Source organism: Hyla sarda, unplaced genomic scaffold (genome assembly GCF_029499605.1).
Source record: "Hyla sarda isolate aHylSar1 unplaced genomic scaffold, aHylSar1.hap1 scaffold_200, whole genome shotgun sequence".
NCBI classification, from domain to species: Eukaryota; Metazoa; Chordata; class Amphibia; order Anura; family Hylidae; genus Hyla; species Hyla sarda.
The window spans coordinates 405,072-422,389 of record NW_026608660.1 but is presented as its reverse complement, the minus strand read 5'-3'; the positions used below and the strand labels follow the sequence as shown (position 1 = coordinate 422,389).

General features: G+C 46.0%; 7 non-coding genes across 7 annotated transcripts; all 7 read right to left on the bottom strand.

Moving 5' to 3' along the window:
• Positions 1–1,779: 1,779 nt before the first annotated feature.
• On the bottom strand, positions 1,780–1,970 carry LOC130317528 (U2 spliceosomal RNA). Its single transcript, XR_008864635.1, has one exon. It is a non-coding gene; the product is annotated as a U2 spliceosomal RNA (small nuclear RNA).
• Positions 1,971–4,054: 2,084 nt separating this feature from the next.
• Positions 4,055–4,246, bottom strand: LOC130317556 (U2 spliceosomal RNA). Its single transcript, XR_008864660.1, has one exon. It is a non-coding gene; the product is annotated as a U2 spliceosomal RNA (small nuclear RNA).
• Positions 4,247–6,343: 2,097 nt separating this feature from the next.
• On the bottom strand, positions 6,344–6,536 carry LOC130317561 (U2 spliceosomal RNA). Its single transcript, XR_008864665.1, has one exon. It is a non-coding gene; the product is annotated as a U2 spliceosomal RNA (small nuclear RNA).
• A 2,088-nt stretch (positions 6,537–8,624) lies between these two features.
• Positions 8,625–8,816, bottom strand: LOC130317548 (U2 spliceosomal RNA). The gene has a single exon (XR_008864653.1). It is a non-coding gene; the product is annotated as a U2 spliceosomal RNA (small nuclear RNA).
• A 2,087-nt stretch (positions 8,817–10,903) lies between these two features.
• On the bottom strand, positions 10,904–11,094 carry LOC130317527 (U2 spliceosomal RNA). The gene has a single exon (XR_008864634.1). It is a non-coding gene; the product is annotated as a U2 spliceosomal RNA (small nuclear RNA).
• Positions 11,095–13,181: 2,087 nt separating this feature from the next.
• On the bottom strand, positions 13,182–13,372 carry LOC130317551 (U2 spliceosomal RNA). Its single transcript, XR_008864656.1, has one exon. It is a non-coding gene; the product is annotated as a U2 spliceosomal RNA (small nuclear RNA).
• Positions 13,373–15,466: 2,094 nt separating this feature from the next.
• On the bottom strand, positions 15,467–15,657 carry LOC130317526 (U2 spliceosomal RNA). Its single transcript, XR_008864633.1, has one exon. It is a non-coding gene; the product is annotated as a U2 spliceosomal RNA (small nuclear RNA).
• Between the last annotated feature and the right edge of the window lie 1,661 nt (positions 15,658–17,318).

Genomic DNA, 17,318 nt, shown 5'->3' with positions numbered 1-17,318 from the left:
CACAAGCACACACCTACCTTTGTTGCCTGCAGATGCCTCCTTGGCTGTCCCCAAACGGTATCAAACCAACACCCACGGGAAGCTGTAAGCATAGAGGACATGCCTGCACCCCATTGGACTTACCTGTGTGGGTTAAACCCGGGTTATTTGACAACCTATGGCGGTGATGGTTCTGCTCAGGCAGAGCAGTGCTGATGCTCCTCATAAAGCTGTCGCTGCTGTGAAGGTTCTAGGTGACATCACAAATCCCTATGGTTACATACACAACAAAGCTGGGTTGTTGTTGTTTACACTCTGCAAGGCCTGTGGAAGTGAGTGACATCATAGCACTGTAGTTCTGAGGGTTCTAGATGGATGCAACAATCTCCTGTTGCTTCTATGAAGGCCATAATAGACGACATCACCAAACAGCTCCATAGTCACATACACAGCAAAGGAGAGATGTTGTTTACACCTAGTGATGTCAGTGGTATTGAGTGACATCACAGCACAGTGCTAAGGCTCCTGGGCCTGGACACAGCAGCGGCTGCAATATCTCAACGGAGAATACGTTTATATCTATGTGTGTGTGTGCGCATATATATATATATATATATATATATATATATATATATATATATTTCTCCGCCGAAATCACTTTTAAACCCATTTCCACCTTTTTTTCCCTTCTCTTCCTCTTACTTTTTTTTCACGTTTTTTTACGTTTTTCTCCTTTTCGCCTCTTTTCTGTCTTTTTCTTCTTTTTTTTCGTCTAATGCATACCCCATCAGTGCAGCAATGCTTATTCAATACCGCCAGCAGATGGAGACACTGGGGGATAATTTTCTAAGGATTTATACTGATTTTTCCTGTCTGAATTTGTCCGCACAGAAAGTTGCAGGCCAAATATGTGTGACATTTCTGCGACTTTAGCTTCTAGAGCATTTTTACAACATTATACATAGGTGCTGAATACATAAAAAGCGACTGTTCAGCGACAGACAAGTCGCATCGGCTGAAAGTAGGCCAGAATGTCAGTCCATGTTGGAGCAGGTTTAGATACAGTCTAAAGCATAGATCTCAAAGTCTGTGCACAGAATTTAGCAAGGGCCTCGCACCTTCTGAAGCATCAGGTAGGTGCACAATAGCATAGCCTAACCCTCTGTACTTTGGTCTATATTGATGCGGGACATAGACAGCCAGCTGATGACCAATCCATTAGTGCAATGGATGGCTGGAAGGCATTTGTCTTTGCCTTTGCAATCCACAGAAGCAATGCATGGTCAATGTACAGCAATGACACACCTGTGTGAACAGCCAGGAGACCCCCCCCCCCATGTTATGTTTACATAGTTACATAGTTAGTACGGTCGAAAAAAAGACATATGTCCATTCAAGTTCACCAGGGAATTAAGGGGTAGGGGTGTGGCCGCGATATTGGGGAAGGGATGAGATTTTATATTTCTTCATAAGCATTAATCTTATTTTGTCAATTAGGAACATTCAGCACCCACCCGCTATCAAGGCAGCTGCCTATCATGTCATGCCCTACCTGCACAGGTGTGCTGGCTACTCAAATGATCCAATTAAGGAGGCCATTTAGTCAGCAGCAGCAGAAGTCCTGTGCCTGGACGCTCCAACAGCGGCCAGACACAAGCAGAAGCAGAAGCAGCAGCAGCACCACCCTTTGTTTTTTGGCTGCAGCAGCAGCAGCAGCAAGGCCCACAGGGCTGGCTAGCTGGCTAGCCAGCAAGCAGGTAGCAATGAAAGTAGGGAATCTTTCTTTTTAACCCTGTAAGGGGGTGGTGCACTGTACCCGAAGATACTGCCATATCGGGTCAATGCATAGGGCGACGGAAGCAAGCTTCGAAATCGGCCCCCGTTCTCAAAAATCCATTTAATATATGGTCCCCAGATAGGGGACGTATCAGATATTAAACTGATAAGAACAGATACTACACTTGATCTTAGCCAAAAGGCCGAGAAGCGATAACCGTGAAAGGGGGCGGCCCAAACAAGGTCCCCTTCATGGGCACTATCACTGCTTGCTGTCAGGGAGGCTGCCAGACAATTTTCCATGCACACTCTGGGCTGGGGGCAGTCAACCACCAGTACACACAGCAGAACCTAAACCCATACCATTATTGCTAAGCAGCAAGACAGGGGCCCATTGCACTCCCACGGGGCCTTTTTAAATGCAATCCATAACCCGGATTTGCCAGGAACCCTTCTTACTCCTCCTACTTGCATGTGACACTGGGCTTAGGATCTGCATAGGAAACACACACACAAGCACACACCTACCTTTGTTGCCTGCAGATGCCTCCTTGGCTGTCCCCAAACGGTATCAAACCAACACCCACGGGAAGCTGTAAGCATAGAGGACATGCCTGCACCCCATTGGACTTACCTGTGTGGGTTAAACCCGGGTTATTTGACAACCTATGGCGGTGATGGTTCTGCTCAGGCAGAGCAGTGCTGATGCTCCTCATAAAGCTGTCGCTGCTGTGAAGTTCTAGGTGACTATCACAAATCCCTATGGTTACATACACAACAAAGCTGGGTTGTTGTTGTTTACACTCTGCAAGGCCTGTGGAAGTGAGTGACATCATAGCACTGTAGTTCTGAGGGTTCTAGATGGATGCAACAATCTCCTGTTGCTTCTATGAAGGCCATAATAGACGACATCACCAAACAGCTCCATAGTCACATACACAGCAAAGGAGAGATGTTGTTTACACCTAGTGATGTCAAGTGGTATTGAGTGACATCACAGCACAGTGCTAAGGTCTCCTGGGCCTGGACACAGCAGCGGCTGCAATATCTCAACGGAGAATACGTTTATATATATGTGTGTGTGCGCGTATATATATATATATATATATATATATATATATATATATATATATATATTTCTCCGCCGAAATCACTTTTAAACCCATTTCCACCTTTTTTTCCCTTCTCTTCCTCCTTACTTTTTTTTCACGTTTTTTACGTTTTTCTCCTTTCGCCTCTTTTCTGGGCGTATTATTCTTCTTTTTCTTCTTTTTTTTCGTCTAATGCATACCCCATCAGTGCAGCAATGCTTATTCAATACCGCCAGCAGATGGAGACACTGGGGGATAATTTTCTAAGGATTTATACTGATTTTTCCTGTCTGAATTTGTCGCACAGAAAGTTGCAGGCCAAATATGTGTGACATTTCCTGCGACTTAGCTTCTAGAGCATTTTTACAACATTATACATAGGTGCTGAATACATAAAAAGCGACTGTTCAGCGACAGACAAGTCGCATCGCTGAAAGTAGGCCAGAATGTCAGTCCATGTTGGAGCAGGTTTAGATACAGTCTAAAGCATAGATCTCAAAGTCTGTGCACAGAATTTAGCAAGGGCCTCGCACCTTCTGATGCATCAGGTAGGTGCACAATAGCATAGCCTAACCCTCTGTACTTTGGTCTATATTGATGCGGGACATAGACAGCCAGCTGATGACCAATCCATTAGTGCAATGGATGGCTGGAAGCATTTGTCTTTGCCTTTGCAATACCACAGAAGCAATGCATGGTCAATGTACAGCAATGACACACCTGTGTGAACAGCCAGGAGACCCCCCCCCCATGTTATGTTACATAGTTACAATAGTTAGTACGGTCGAAAAAAGACATATGTCCATCAAGTTCAACCAGGGAATTAAGGGTAGGGGGGTGGCGCGATATTGGGGAAGGGATGAGATTTTATATTTCTTCATAAGCATTAATCTTATTTTGTCAATTAGGAACATTCAGCACCCACCCGCTATCAAGGCAGCTGCCTATCATGTCATGCCCTACCTGCACAGGTGTGCTGGCTACTCAAATGATCCAATTAAGGAGGCCATTTAGTCAGCAGCAGCAGAAGTCCTGTGGCCTGGGACGCTCCAACAGCGGCCAGACACAAGCAGAAGCAGCAGCAGCACCACCTTTTGTTTTTTTGGCTGCAGCAGCAGCAGCAGCAAGGCCCACAGGGCTGGCTAGCTGGCTAGCCAGCAAGCAGGTAGCAATGAAAGTAGGAATCTTTCTTTTTTAACCCTGTAAGGGGGTGGTGCACTGTACCCGAAGATACTGCCATATCGGGGTCAATGCATAGGGCGACGGAAGCAAGCTTCGAAATCGGCCCCCGTTCTCAAAAATCCATTTAATATATGGTCCCCAGATAGGGGACGTATCAGATATTAAACTGATAAGAACAGATACTACACTTGATCTTAGCCAAAAGGCCGAGAAGCGATAACCGTGAAAGGGGCGGGCCCAACAAGGTCCCCTTCATGGGCACTATCACTGCTTGCTGTCAGGGAGGCTGCCAGACAATTTTCCATGCACACTCTGGGCTGGGGGGCAGACAACCACCAGTACACACAGCAGAACCTAAACCCATACCATTATTGCTAAGCAGCAAGACAGGGGCCCATTGCACTCCCACGGGGGCCTTTTTAAATGCAATCCATAACCCGGATTTGCCAGGAACCCTTCTTACTCCTCCTACTTGCATGTGACACTGGGCTTAGGATCTGCATAGGAAACACACACACAAGCACACCTCCTACCTTTGTTGCCTGCAGATGCCTCCTTGGCTGTCCCCAAACGGTATCAAACCAACACCCACGGGAAGCTGTAAGCATAGAGGACATGCCTGCACCCCATTGGACTTACCTGTGTGGGTTAAACCCGGGTTATTTGACAACCTATGGCGGTGATGGTTCTGCTCAGGCAGAGCAGTGCTGATGCTCCTCATAAAGCTGTCGCTGCTGTGAAGGTTCTAGGTGACATCACAAATCCCTATGGTTACATACACAACAAAGCTGGGTTGTTGTTGTTTACACTCTGCAAGGCCTGTGGAAGTGAGTGACATCATAGCACTGTAGTTCTGAGGGTTCTAGATGGATGCAACAATCTCCTGTTGCTTCTATGAAGGCCATAATAGACGACATCACCAAACAGCTCCATAGTCACATGCACAGCAAAGGAGAGATGTTGTTTACACCTAGTGATGTCAGTGGTATTGAGTGACATCACAGCACAGTGCTAAGGCTCCTGGGCCTGGACACAGCAGCGGCTGCAATATCTCAACGGAGAATACGTTTATATATATGTGTGTGTGTGCGCGTATATATATATATATATATATATATATATATATATATATATATATATATTTCTCCGCCGAAATCACTTTTAAACCCATTTCCACCTTTTTTTCCCTTCTCTTCCTCTTACTTTTTTTTCACGTTTTTTTACGTTTTTCTCCTTTTCGCCTCTTTTCTGGGCGTATTATTCTTCTTTTTCTTCTTTTTTTTTCGTCTAATGCATACCCCATCAGTGCAGCAATGCTTATTCAATACCGCCAGCAGATGGAGACACTGGGGGATAATTTTCTAAGGATTTATACTGATTTTTCCTGTCTGAATTTGTCGCACAGAAAGTTGCAGGCCAAATATGTGTGACATTTCTGCGACTTTAGCTTCTAGAGCATTTTTAACAACATTATACATAGGTGCTGAATACATAAAAAGCGACTGTTCAGCGACAGACAAGTCGCATCGGCTGAAAGTAGGCCAGAATGTCAGTCCATGTTGGAGCAGGTTTAGATACAGTCTAAAGCATAGATCTCAAAGTCTGTGCACAGAATTTAGCAAGGGCCTCGCACCTTCTGATGCATCAGGTAGGTGCACAATAGCATAGCCTAACCCTCTGTACTTTGGTCTATATTGATGCGGGACATAGACAGCCAGCTGATGACCAATCCATTAGTGCAATGGATGGCTGGAAGCATTTGTCTTTGCCTTTGCAATACCACAGAAGCAATGCATGGTCAATGTACAGCAATGACACACCTGTGTGAACAGCCAGGAGACCCCCCCCCCCCATGTTATGTTACATAGTTACATAGTTAGTACGGTCGAAAAAAGACATATGTCCATCAAGTTCAACCAGGGAATTAAGGGGTAGGGGTGTGGCGCGATATTGGGGGAAGGGATGAGATTTTATATTTCTTCATAAGCATTAATCTTATTTTGTCAATTAGGAACATTCAGCACCCACCCGCTATCAAGGCAGCTGCCTATCATGTCATGCCCTACCTGCACAGGTGTGCTGGCTACTCAAATGATCCAATTAAGGAGGCATTTAGTCAGCAGCAGCAGAAGTCCTGTGCCTGGACGCTCCAACAGCGGCCAGACACAAGCAGACAGCAGAAGCAGCAGCAGCACCCCACCTTTTGTTTTTTGGCTGCAGCAGCAGCAGCAGCAAGGCCCACAGGGCTGGCTAGCTGGCTAGCCAGCAAGCAGGTAGCAATGAAAGTAGGAATCTTTCTTTTTAACCCTGTAAGGGGGTGGTGCACTGTACCCGAAGATACTGCCATATCGGGTCAATGCACTAGGGCGACGGAAGCAAGCTTCGAAATCGGCCCCCGTTCTCAAAAATCCATTTAATATATGGTCCCCAGATAGGGGACGTATCAGATATTAAAACTGATAAGAACAGATACTACACTTGATCTTAGCCAAAAGGCCGAGAAGCGATAACCGTGAAAGGGGCGGGCCCTACAAGGTCCCCCTTCATGGGCACTATCACTGCTTGCTGTCAGGGAGGCTGCCAGACAATTTTCCATGCACACTCTGGGCTGGGGGGCAGTCAACCACCAGTACACACAGCAGAACCTAAACCCATACCATTATTGCTAAGCAGCAAGACAGGGGCCCATTTGCACTCCCACGGGGCCTTTTTAAATGCAATCCATAACCCGGATTTGCCAGGAACCCTTCTTACTCCTCCTACTTGCATGTGACACTGGGCTTAGGATCTGCATAGGAAACACACACACAAGCACACACCTACCTTTGTTGCCTGCAGATGCCTCCTTGGCTGTCCCAAACGGTATCAAACCAACACCCACGGGAAGCTGTAAGCATAGAGGACATGCCTGCACCCCATTGGACTTACCTGTGTGGGTTAAACCCGGGTTATTTGACAACCTATGGCGGGTGATGGTTCTGCTCAGGCAGAGCAGTGCTGATGCTCCTCATAAAGCTGTCGCTGCTGTGAAGGTTCTAGGTGACATCACAAATCCCTATGGTTACATACACAACAAAGCTGGGTTGTTGTTGTTTACACTCTGCAAGGCCTGTGGAAGTGAGTGACATCATAGCACTGTAGTTCTGAGGGTTCTAGATGGATGCAACAATCTCCTGTTGCTTCTATGAAGGCCATAATAGACGACATCACCAAACAGCTCCATAGTCACATACACAGCAAAGGAGAGATGTTGTTTACACCTAGTGATGTCAGTGGTATTGAGTGACATCACAGCACAGTGCTAAGGCTCCTGGGCCTGGACACAGCAGCGGCTGCAATATCTCAACGGAGAATACGTTTATATATATGTGTGTGTGTGCGCGTATATATATATATATATATATATATATATATATATATATATATATTTCTCCGCCGAAATCACTTTTAAACCCATTTCCACCTTTTTTTCCCTTCTCTTCCTCTTACTTTTTTTTCACGTTTTTTTTACGTTTTCTCCTTTTCGCCTCTTTTCTGGGCGTATTATTCTTCTTTTTCTTCTTTTTTTTCGTCTAATGCATACCCCATCAGTGCAGCAATGCTTATTCAATACCGCCAGCAGATGGAGACACTGGGGGATAATTTTCTAAGGATTTATACTGATTTTTCCTGTCTGAATTTGTCGCACAGAAAGTTGCAGGCCAAATATGTGTGACATTTCTGCGACTTTAGCTTCTAGAGCATTTTTACAACATTATACATAGGTGCTGAATACATAAAAAGCGACTGTTCAGCGACAGACAAGTCGCATCGGCTGAAAGTAGGCCAGAATGTCAGTCCATGTTGGAGCAGGTTTAGATACAGTCTAAAGCATAGATCTCAAAGTCTGTGCACAGAATTTAGCAAGGGCCTCGCACCTTCTGATGCATCAGGTAGGTGCACAATAGCATAGCCTAACCCTCTGTACTTTTGGTCTATATTGATGCGGGACATAGACAGCCAGCTGATGACCAATCCATTAGTGCAATGGATGGCTGGAAGCATTTGTCTTTGCCTTTGCAATACCACAGAAGCAATGCATGGTCAATGTACAGCAATGACACACCTGTGTGAACAGCCAGGAGACCCCCCCCCCCCATGTTATGTTACATAGTTACATAGTTAGTACGGTCGAAAAAAGACATATGTCCATCAAGTTCAACCAGGGAATTAAGGGGTAGGGGTGTGGCGCGATATTGGGGAAGGGATGAGATTTTATATTTCTTCATAAGCATTAATCTTATTTTGTCAATTAGGAACATTCAGCACCCACCCGCTATCAAGGCAGCTGCCTATCATGTCATGCCCTACCTGCACAGGTGTGCTGGCTACTCAAATGATCCAATTAAGGAGGCCATTTAGTCAGCAGCAGCAGAAGTCCTGTGCCTGGACGCTCCAACAGCGGCCAGACACAAGCAGAAGCAGAAGCAGCAGCAGCACCACCTTTTGTTTTTTGGCTGCAGCAGCAGCAGCAGCAAGGCCCACAGGGCTGGCTAGCTGGCTAGCCAGCAAGCAGGTAGCAATGAAAGTAGGAATCTTTCTTTTTAACCCTGTAAGGGGTGGTGCACTGTACCCGAAGATACTGCCATATCGGGTCAATGCAATAGGGCGACGGAAGCAAGCTTCGAAATCGGCCCCCGTTCTCAAAAATCCATTTAATATATGGTCCCCAGATAGGGGACGTATCAGATATTAAACTGATAAGAACAGATACTACACTTGATCTTAGCCAAAAGGCCGAGAAGCGATAACCGTGAAAGGGGCGGGCCCAACAAGGTCCCCTTCATGGGCACTATCACTGCTTGCTGTCAGGGAGGCTGCCAGACAATTTTCCATGCACACTCTGGGCTGGGGGGCAGTCAACCACCAGTACACACAGCAGAACCTAAACCCATACCATTATTGCTAAGCAGCAAGACAGGGGCCCATTGCACTCCCACGGGGCCTTTTTAAATGCAATCCATAACCCGGATTTGCCAGGAACCCTTCTTACTCCTCCTACTTGCATGTGACACTGGGCTTAGGATCTGCATAGGAAACACACACACAAGCACACACCTACCTTTGTTGCCTGCAGATGCCTCCTTGGCTGTCCCAAACGGTATCAAACCAACACCCACGGGAAGCTGTAAGCATAGAGGACATGCCTGCACCCCATTGGACTTACCTGTGTGGGTTAAACCCGGGTTATTTGACAACCTATGGCGGTGATGGTTCTGCTCAGGCAGAGCAGTGCTGATGCTCCTCATAAAGCTGTCGCTGCTGTGAAGGTTCTAGGTGACATCACAAATCCCTATGGTTACATACACAACAAAGCTGGGTTGTTGTTGTTTACACTCTGCAAGGCCTGTGGAAGTGAGTGACATCATAGCACTGTAGTTCTGAGGGTTCTAGATGGATGCAACAATCTCCTGTTGCTTCTATGAAGGCCATAATAGACGACATCACCAAACAGCTCCATAGTCACATACACAGCAAAGGAGAGATGTTGTTTACACCTAGTGATGTCAGTGGTATTGAGTGACATCACAGCACAGTGCTAAGGCTCCTGGGCCTGGACACAGCAGCGGCTGCAATATCTCAACGGAGAATACGTTTATATATATGTGTGTGTGTGCGCGTATATATATATATATATATATATATATATATATATATATATATATATTTCTCCGCCGAAATCACTTTTAAACCCATTTCCACCTTTTTTTCCCTTCTCTTCCTCTTACTTTTTTTTCACGTTTTTTTACGTTTTTCTCCTTTTCGCCTCTTTTCTGGGCGTATTATTCTTCTTTTTCTTCTTTTTTTTCGTCTAATGCATACCCCATCAGTGCAGCAATGCTTATTCAATACCGCCAGCAGATGGAGACACTGGGGGATAATTTTCTAAGGATTTATACTGATTTTTCCTGTCTGAATTGTCGCACAGAAAGTTGCAGGCCAATATGTGTGACATTTCTGCGACTTTAGCTTCTAGAGCATTTTTACAACATTATACATAGGTGCTGAATACATAAAAAGCGACTGTTCAGCGACAGACAAGTCGCATCGGCTGAAAGTAGGCCAGAATGTCAGTCCATGTTGGAGCAGGTTTAGATACAGTCTAAAGCATAGATCTCAAAGTCTGTGCACAGAATTTAGCAAGGGCCTCGCACCTTCTGATGCATCAGGTAGGTGCACAATAGCATAGCCTAACCCTCTGTACTTTTGGTCTATATTGATGCGGGACATAGACAGCCAGCTGATGACCAATCCATTAGTGCAATGGATGGCTGGAAAGCATTTGTCTTTGCCTTTGCAATACCACAGAAGCAATGCATGGTCAATGTACAGCAATGACACACCTGTGTGAACAGCCAGGAGACCCCCCCCCCCATGTTATGTTACATAGTTACATAGTTAGTACGGTCGAAAAAAGACATATGTCCATCAAGTTCAACCAGGGAATTAAGGGGTAGGGGTGTGGCGCGATATTGGGGAAGGGATGAGATTTTATATTTCTTCATAAGCATTAATCTTATTTTGTCAATTAGGAACATTCAGCACCCACCCGCTATCAAGGCAGCTGCCTATCATGTCATGCCCTACCTGCACAGGTGTGCTGGCTACTCAAATGATCCAATTAAGGAGGCCATTTAGTCAGCAGCAGCAGAAGTCCTGTGCCTGGACGCTCCAACAGCGGCCAGACACAAGCAGAAGCAGAAGCAGCAGCAGCACCACCTTTTGTTTTTTGGCTGCAGCAGCAGCAGCAGCAAGGCCCCACAGGGCTGGCTAGCTGGCTAGCCAGCAAGCAGGTAGCAATGAAAGTAGGAATCTTTCTTTTTAACCCTGTAAGGGGGTGGTGCACTGTACCCGAAGATACTGCCATATCGGGTCAATGCATAGGGCGACGGAAGCAAGCTTCGAAATCGGCCCCCGTTCTCAAAAATCCATTTAATATATGGTCCCCAGATAGGGGACGTATCAGATATTAAACTGATAAGAACAGATACTACACTTGATCTTAGCCAAAAGGCCGAGAAGCGATAACCGTGAAAGGGGCGGGCCCAACAAGGTCCCCTTCATGGGCACTATCACTGCTTGCTGTCAGGGAGGCTGCCAGACAATTTTCCATGCACACTCTGGGCTGGGGGGGCAGTCAACCACCAGTACACACAGCAGAACCTAAACCCATACCATTATTGCTAAGCAGCAAGACAGGGGCCCATTGCACTCCCACGGGGCCTTTTTAAATGCAATCCATAACCCGGATTTGCCCAGGAACCCTTCTTACTCCTCCTACTTGCATGTGACACTGGGCTTAGGATCTGCATAGGAAACACACACACAAGCACACACCTACCTTTGTTGCCTGCAGATGCCTCCTTGGCTGTCCCCAAACGGTATCAAACCAACACCCACGGGAAGCTGTAAGCATAGAGGACATGCCTGCACCCCATTGGACTTACCTGTGTGGGTTAAACCCGGGTTATTTGACAACCTATGGCGGTGATGGTTCTGCTCAGGCAGAGCAGTGCTGATGCTCCTCATAAAGCTGTCGCTGCTGTGAAGGTTCTAGGTGACATCACAAATCCCTATGGTTACATACACAACAAAGCTGGGTTGTTGTTGTTTACACTCTGCAAGGCCTGTGGAAGTGAGTGACATCATAGCACTGTAGTTCTGAGGGTTCTAGATGGATGCAACAATCTCCTGTTGCTTCTATGAAGGCCATAATAGACGACATCACCAAACAGCTCCATAGTCACATACACAGCAAAGGAGAGATGTTGTTTACACCTAGTGATGTCAGTGGTATTGAGTGACATCACAGCACAGTGCTAAGGCTCCTGGGCCTGGACACAGCAGCGGCTGCAATATCTCAACGGAGAATACGTTTATATATATGTGTGTGTGTGCGCGTATATATATATATATATATATATATATATATATTTCTCCGCCGAAATCACTTTCAAACCCATTTCCACCTTTTTTTCCCTTCTCTTCCTCTTACTTTTTTTTCACGTTTTTTTTACGTTTTTCTCCTTTTCGCCTCTTTTCTGGGCGTATTATTCTTCTTTTTTCTTCTTTTTTTTCGTCTAATGCATACCCCATCAGTGCAGCAATGCTTATTCAATACCGCCAGCAGATGGAGACACTGGGGGATAATTTTCTAAGGATTTATACTGATTTTTCCTGTCTGAATTTGTCGCACAGAAAGTTGCAGGCCAAATATGTGTGACATTTCTGCGACTTTAGCTTCTAGAGCATTTTTACAACATTATACATAGGTGCTGAATACATAAAAAGCGACTGTTCAGCGACGACAGACAAGTCGCATCGGCTGAAAGTAGGCCAGAATGTCAGTCCATGTTGGAGCAGGTTTAGATACAGTCTAAAGCATAGATCTCAAAGTCTGTGCACAGAATTTAGCAAGGGCCTCGCACCTTCTGATGCATCAGGTAGGTGCACAATAGCATAGCCTAACCCTCTGTACTTTGGTCTATATTGATGCGGGACATAGACAGCCAGCTGATGACCAATCCATTAGTGCAATGGATGGCTGGAAGCATTTGTCTTTGCCTTTGCAATACCACAGAAGCAATGCATGGTCAATGTACAGCAATGACACACCTGTGTGAACAGCCAGGAGACCACCCCCCCCCATGTTATGTTACATAGTTACATAGTTAGTACGGTCGAAAAAAGACATATGTCCATCAAGTTCAACCAGGGAATTAAGGGGTAGGGGTGTGGCGCGATATTGGGGAAGGGATGAGATTTTATATTTCTTCATAAGCATTAATCTTATTTTGTCAATTAGGAACATTCAGCACCCACCCGCTATCAAGGCAGCTGCTTATCATGTCATGCCCTACCTGCACAGGTGTGCTGGCTACTCAAATGATCCAATTAAGGAGGCCATTTAGTCAGCAGCAGCAGAAGTCCTCTGCCTGGACGCTCCAACAGCGGCCAGACACAAGCAGAAGCAGAAGCAGCAGAAGCAGCAGCAGCACCACCTTTTGTTTTTTGGCTGCAGCAGCAGCAGCAAGGCCCACAGGGCTGGCTAGCTGGCTAGCCAGCAAGCAGGTAGCAATGAAAGTAGGAATCTTTCTTTTTAACCCTGTAAGGGGGTGGTGCACTGTACCCGAAGATACTGCCATATCGGGTCAATGCATAGGGCGACGGAAGCAAGCTTCGAAATCGGCCCCCGTTCTCAAAAATCCATTTAATATATGGTCCCCAGATAGGGGACGTATCAAATATTAAACTGATAAGAACAGATACTACACTTGATCTTAGCCAAAAGGCCGAGAAGCGATAACCGTGAAAGGGGCGGGCCCAACAAGGTCCCCTTCATGGGCACTATCACTGCTTGCTGTCAGGGAGGCTGCCAGACAATTTTCCATGCACACTCTGGGCTGGGGGGCAGTCAACCACCAGTACACACAGCAGAACCTAAACCCATACCATTATTGCTAAGCAGCAAGACAGGGGCCCATTGCACTCCCACGGGGCCTTTTTAAATGCAATCCATAACCCGGATTTGCCAGGAACCCTTCTTACTCCTCCTACTTGCATGTGACACTGGGCTTAGGATCTGCATAGGAAACACACACACAAGCACACACCTACCTTTGTTGCCTGCAGATGCCTCCTTGGCTGTCCCCAAACGGTATCAAACCAACACCCACGGGAAGCTGTAAGCATAGAGGACATGCCTGCACCCCATTGGACTTACCTGTGTGGGTTAAATCCGGGTTATTTGACAACCTATGGCGGTGATGGTTCTGCTCAGGCAGAGCAGTGCTGATGCTCCTCATAAAGCTGTCGCTGCTGTGAAGGTTCTAGGTGACATCACAAATCCCTATGGTTACATACACAACAAAGCTGGGTTGTTGTTGTTTACACTCTGCAAGGCCTGTGGAAGTGAGTGACATCATAGCACTGTAGTTCTGAGGGTTCTAGATGGATGCAACAATCTCCTGTTGCTTCTATGAAGGCCGTAATAGACGACATCACCAAACAGCTCCATAGTCACATACACAGCAAAGGAGAGATGTTGTTTACACCTAGTGATGTCAGTGGTATTGAGTGACATCACAGCACAGTGCTAAGGCTCCTGGGCCTGGACACAGCAGCGGCTGCAATATGTCAACGGAGAATACGTTTATATCTATGTGTGTGTGTGCGCGTATATATATATATATATATATATATATATATATATATATATATATATTTCTCCGCCGAAATCACTTTTAAACCCATTTCCACCTTTTTTTCCCTTCTCTTCCTCTTACTTTTTTTTCACGTTTTTTTACGTTTTTCTCCTTTTCGCCTCTTTTCTGGGCGTATTATTCATCTTTTTCTTCTTTTTTTTCGTCTAATGCATACCCCATCAGTGCAGCAATGCTTATTCAATACCGCCAGCAGATGGAGACACTGGGGGATAATTTTCTAAGGATTTATACTGATTTCTCCTGTCTGAATTTGTCGCACAGAAAGTTGCAGGCCAAATATGTGTGACATTTCTGCAACTTTAGCTTCTAGAGCATTTTTACAACATTATACATAGGTGCTGAATACATAAAAAGCGACTGTTCAGCGACAGACAAGTCGCATCGGCTGAAAGTAGGCCAGAATGTCAGTCCATGTTGGAGCAGGTTTAGATACAGTCTAAAGCATAGATCTCAAAGTCTGTGCACAGAATTTAGCAAGGGCCTCGCACCTTCTGATGCATCAGGTAGGTGCACAATAGCATAGCCTAACCCTCTGTACTTTGGTCTATATTGATGCGGGACATAGACAGCCAGCTGATGACCAATCCATTAGTGCAATGGATGGCTGGAAGCATTTGTCTTTGCCTTTGCAATACCACAGAAGCAATGCATGGTCAATGTACAGCAATGACACACCTGTGTGAACAGCCAGGAGACCCCCCCCCCCCCATGTTATGTTACATAGTTACATAGTTAGTACGGTCGAAAAAAGACATATGTCCATCAAGTTCAACCAGGGAATTAAGGGGTAGGGGTGTGGCGCGATATTGGGGAAGGGATGAGATTTTATATTTCTTCATAAGCATTAATCTTATTTTGTCAATTAGGAACATTCAGCACCCACCCGCTATCAAGGCAGCTGCCTATCATGTCATGCCCTACCTGCACAGGTGTGCTGGCTACTCAAATGATCCAATTAAGGAGGCCATTTAGTCAGCAGCAGCAGAAGTCCTGTGCCTGGACGCTCCAACAGCGGCCAGACACAAGCAGAAGCAGAAGCAGCAGAAGCAGCAGCAGCACCACCTTTTGTTTTTGGCTGCAGCAGCAGCAGCAAGGCCCACAGGGCTGGCTAGCTGGCTAGCCAGCAAGCAGGTAGCAATGAAAGTAGGAATCTTTCTTTTTAACCCTGTAAGGGGGTGGTGCACTGTACCCGAAGATACTGCCATATCGGGTCAATGCATAGGGCGACGGAAGCAAGCTTCGAAATCGGCCCCCGTTCTCAAAAATCCATTTAATATATGGTCCCCAGATAGGGGACGTATCAGATATTAAACTGATAAGAACAGATACTACACTTGATCTTAGCCAAAAGGCCGAGAAGCGATAACCGTGAAAGGGGCGGGCCCAACAAGGTCCCCTTCATGGGCACTATCACTGCTTGCTGTCAGGGAGGCTGCCAGACAATTTTCCATGCACACTCTGGGCTGGGGGGCAGTCAACCACCAGTACACACAGCAGAACCTTAACCCATACCATTATTGCTAAGCAGCAAGACAGGGGCCCATTGCACTCCCACGGGGCCTTTTTAAATGCAATCCATAACCCGGATTTGCCAGGGAACCCTTCTTACTCCTCCTACTTGCATGTGACACTGGGCTTAGGATCTGCATAGGAAACACACACACAAGCACACACCTACCTTTGTTGCCTGCAGATGCCTCCTTGGCTGTCCCCAAACGGTATCAAACCAACACCCACGGGAAGCTGTAAGCATAGAGGACATGCCTGCACCCCATTGGACTTACCTGTGTGGGTTAAATCCGGGTTATTTGACAACCTATGGCGGTGATGGTTCTGCTCAGGCAGAGCAGTGCTGATGCTCCTCATAAAGCTGTCGCTGCTGTGAAGGTTCTAGGTGACATCACAAATCCCTATGGTTACATACACAACAAAGCTGGGTTGTTGTTGTTTACACTCTGCAAGGCCTGTGGAAGTGAGTGACATCATAGCACTGTAGTTCTGAGGGTTCTAGATGGATGCAACAATCTCCTGTTGCTTCTATGAAGGCCGTAATAGACGACATCACCAAACAGCTCCATAGTCACATACACAGCAAAGGAGAGATGTTGTTTACACCTAGTGATGTCAGTGGTATTGAGTGACATCACAGCACAGTGCTAAGGCTCCTGGGCCTGGACACAGCAGCGGCTGCAATATCTCAACGGAGAATACGTTTATATCTATGTGTGTGTGTGCGCGCATATATATATATATATATATATTTCTCCGCCGAAATCACTTTTAAACCCATTTCCACCTTTTTTTCCCTTCTCTTCCTCTTACTTTTTTTTCACGTTTTTTTACGTTTTTCTCCTTTTCGCCTCTTTTCTGGGCGTATTATTCTTCTTTTTCTTCTTTTTTTTCGTCTAATGCATACCCCATCAGTGCAGCAATGCTTATTCAATACCGCCAGCAGATGGAGACACTGGGGGATAATTTTCTAAGGATTTATACTGATTTTTCCTGTCTGAATTTGTCGCACAGAAAGTTGCAGGCCAAATATGTGTGACATTTCTGCGACTTTAGCTTCTAGAGCATTTTTACAACATTATACATAGGTGCTGAATACATAAAAAGCGACTGTTCAGCGACAGACAAGTCGCATCGGCTGAAAGTAGGCCAGAATGTCAGTCCATGTTGGAGCAGGTTTAGATACAGTCTAAAGCATAGATCTCAAAGTCTGTGCACAGAATTTAGCAAGGGCCTCGCACCTTCTGATGCATCAGGTAGGTGCACAATAGCATAGCCTAACCCTCTGTACTTTGGTCTATATTGATGCGGGACATAGACAGCCAGCTGATGACCAATCCATTAGTGCAATGGATGGCTGGAAGCATTTGTCTTTGCCTTTGCAATACCACAGAAGCAATGCATGGTCAATGTACAGCAATGACACACCTGTGTGAACAGCCAGGAGACCCCCCCCCCCCATGTTATGTTACATAGTTACATAGTTAGTACGGTCGAAAAAAGACATATGTCCATC